Source organism: Rhododendron vialii, chromosome 7a (assembly GCF_030253575.1).
Source record: "Rhododendron vialii isolate Sample 1 chromosome 7a, ASM3025357v1".
Classification (NCBI taxonomy): domain Eukaryota; kingdom Viridiplantae; phylum Streptophyta; class Magnoliopsida; order Ericales; family Ericaceae; genus Rhododendron; species Rhododendron vialii.
In genome coordinates, this window is record NC_080563.1 from 21,382,705 (window position 1) to 21,386,045 (window position 3,341).

Genomic DNA, 3,341 nt, shown 5'->3' on the forward strand with positions numbered 1-3,341 from the left:
ATGAGATTGACGTTTTGGTATAGTTCTCTGGTCTTGTCTTCTCCCTATTTTTTTTTTCCAAACCCCGTACTCTATCGTTTGGGCGCCCTCCTTTCTCGGCCGAGCTCCCTTTCCGTTTTGTTGTCTGGTCGGATTACTGTTGGGTTCTCTGATTTTCGCCAAACGGCAAGGTAGATCTGACGGTGGGGTTGTTGGGCCAGCATGGCTCCTGCCGAGGTCACTGTTGGGGACCTCAGTATTTGCCTAACGGTTTGGGTTGAGCCGGCGGCAGGTTGATTGTCCTCCATTGGGGTGACTTTTGGGGGTACGTGGATCGCGGAGGTGGCTATTTTGGTGTGTGGTGGTGGGTGTCTGGTTTGGTGGGGCGACGGGCGACGATTGTGGGTGGCAGCGCGGAAGACTCTCAAAAGTTTGGAGATGTTTGGTAACCTTTTTATTTTCAGTTTTTGGTTTTCATTCACTTTTTTGAAAATTAAAAAAGAAAATTTGTTTGGTAACATATTTTTACTTTTTGTTTTAAAAAAACCTTTTTAGAATTTCTGGAAATTATTAAAACTAAAAAAGGAAGTTTTACACAGTTTTGAAAACATAAATTATTTCATCCCGTCCCCATTTGTTTTGGAAGCCTCCTGTCCCGATCGTTTCTTCTCCGTATGCTACTCCCTCCCTCCATCCCTCCCTCTCTCGTCTCTCTCTCTCTCTCTCTCTCTCTCTCCCTTCTGGAGCTACGGCAGCTGTGGCGCTGTCTTCTCCCCGACATCTCAGTGTTACAACAATCAGAAGAAACGCACACGACTTGATCGTTAGGGAATTACGATTCGGATACCGACGGCGACGGCGGCAAAATTACTACTTCGAACCAACGAAACCTGATTCTACGAAACCTGGTTGTTCCACGGACAAGTCTGTCACCAACCATCTCCTCAACGCTTATGCCAAAATCGGAGACCTGAGAATCGCCGTTAAGCTGTTTGATATAATGCCCGGGAGGAACATCATGTCTTGCAACATTTTGATTGGTGGTTTTGTTCAGAAAAGGGATTTGGAGAGTGCGCACAGGTTGTTCGATGAAATGCCCAGACGGAATGTCGCGACGTGGAATGTGATGGTTATGGGTCTGACCCAGTTCGAGTTTAACGAAGCGGGGTTGAGTTTGTTTTCTCGGATGCGTGGTTTGGGGTTTATGCCGGACGGGTTCACTCTTGGGAGTGTGTTTAGAGGTTGTGCTGGTTTGAAAGATTTGAATTCGGGTTGGCAGGTTCATAGGTACGTGTGAAATCCGGGTTGGAGTTGAATTCGGTTGTTGGGAATTCTTTGGCTCATGTATACATGAAATCTGGGAGTTTGGGAGGAGAGAAAGTGATCGCAGCAATGCCGATAACGAATGTGGTTGCTTACAACACTCTGATCGTGGGAAGAACTCAAAATGAGTTTTTTGAGGGAGCTTTGGGCCAATAACGAATGTGGGTTTTTTTTGTTTTTTTGTTTTTTACTGTTTACAAAAAAAATTATTACCAAACATGTTTTTTGTTTTTATTTTTATAAAAACATAAACCTGATTCCACTTCTAGTTTCTTAAAAACAAATACTAAAAACCGAAAAGGTTACCAAACGCATATGGCTGTGTTTTGGGTTTCTTGGGGGCTATATATATATATATATATATATATGTATGTATATATATTTTCTGTACTTAATTGTAATATTTGGGCTTTTAGACCATCATGTGTTTCGGGCTTTATTTGTATTATCTAGGCTTTTTAGGCCATCGGGTGTTTTAGGCTTTACCCTTTTGGTGTAACTGGGCTTTGCCCCATCTATTTTTTCAATCTTTGGGTTGAAATTCCCTTTCTCCTTAATAAAATGTTACTTTTGCTGATAAAATAAAAATTTGTATCTGATTTTTTAGGAAAATCATTGTGGCACAAATATGTCATTCTATTTGGGTACGATGAATCATGAATTTGCATAATTTTAGCATTGTCATTCTTTGCCTCTTATGAAGAATAATACTCATCAAATTTGGAATACAACCTATTTTCTTTGATTCGAAAAATCCAACCATTCATTGAAGTTTCATTCTACACAATAAGTTCAATAGTCAACACATCAATTATTGTCAAGTATGAAATTCCCTTTTCCACTATATACTTATATTCTCTAAACCTAACCGATGTTCTTAAATATTGACAATGAATTGAGCACGCGGTTTCATGTGAAGCATGTAGCGTGACACTAGTACACAAAGAAATAAAAGTTGGCATGTGCCACCCCGTCCCCGTCCCCAAATAAAACTTCTACTAGCTAGCATAGTTCTGAACAAACAAAATCTTGACTGAGTGGAGAACTTGTAAAACTTATATATGCTAAATTCTGCTAATTCTCAATTACCTGTACCGCTGTACTACCGTACGTAATTACTTTGACTGAACACAGCAAAGTTGAAGTCATACAATTGTCCCTTCTATCTTATCTTAAGAGGCTAATATATATAGAAGACATTAATCAAACTTAATTAACTTCATGGTCGTTTGGGGGGATCTGAAGATTTAGAGTAGTGCATGCACATATTGATATTGCATGCACTAGCTAGGTGCATGTGCATGGCTATTAAGTTACTAGATTATCGGGAGACTTAATTAATTAAGAGGGTTGATGATGATCATGTACGTATTCAAATTAAGGTCATTGATCATATCCACCTATATATCACCAGATCGATCGAATCCTTTTTAAACTAGCTAGCTTATTGCCTTCACATGTACGTACGAATCAATCCATGTCAAAGAAAAGAGAATGTATGATCGATCGATCTCTAATCCAGGAAATTAAATACTAGCTTAATTATCGATCGGATCGATGGGAGCAAATTAATATTTTTCTATTACTACCAACACAAGTAACAAAGGCCTTTATTATCATTTGTTTTCTGGAAATATTCTCATTTTGGTACTTACATAGCCTACAATTACTGCAACCTTCTTCTCTATGCCTTCCATTTTATTAACTACCAAAATCATCCGTAGCAGTTCGTTCACAAAGAATAAAAAAAGTTCACAAAGAAAAAAAATATGAGGACTCTTTCTCCACAACCAAATTTCCACGTCTTTTCTATCTCTTGCATGTTGGCCAACACTTGAATCCATCGTTGTCAAGCCATTGCTTTGCATTTGCTAAAAAAAAGTTAACCTCAAAAGTGATCTTCTTCCTCTCTAAACTTTCTTCAGCACATTTTTTTCTTGAAATTAGGGAGATGAATTGACGTGGCAACTACTGAATGAAATGCATGCATTGTCTTTTCTTTCGAAGAGGACAGGGGAAGTGGTGGTGATGGAACGTAG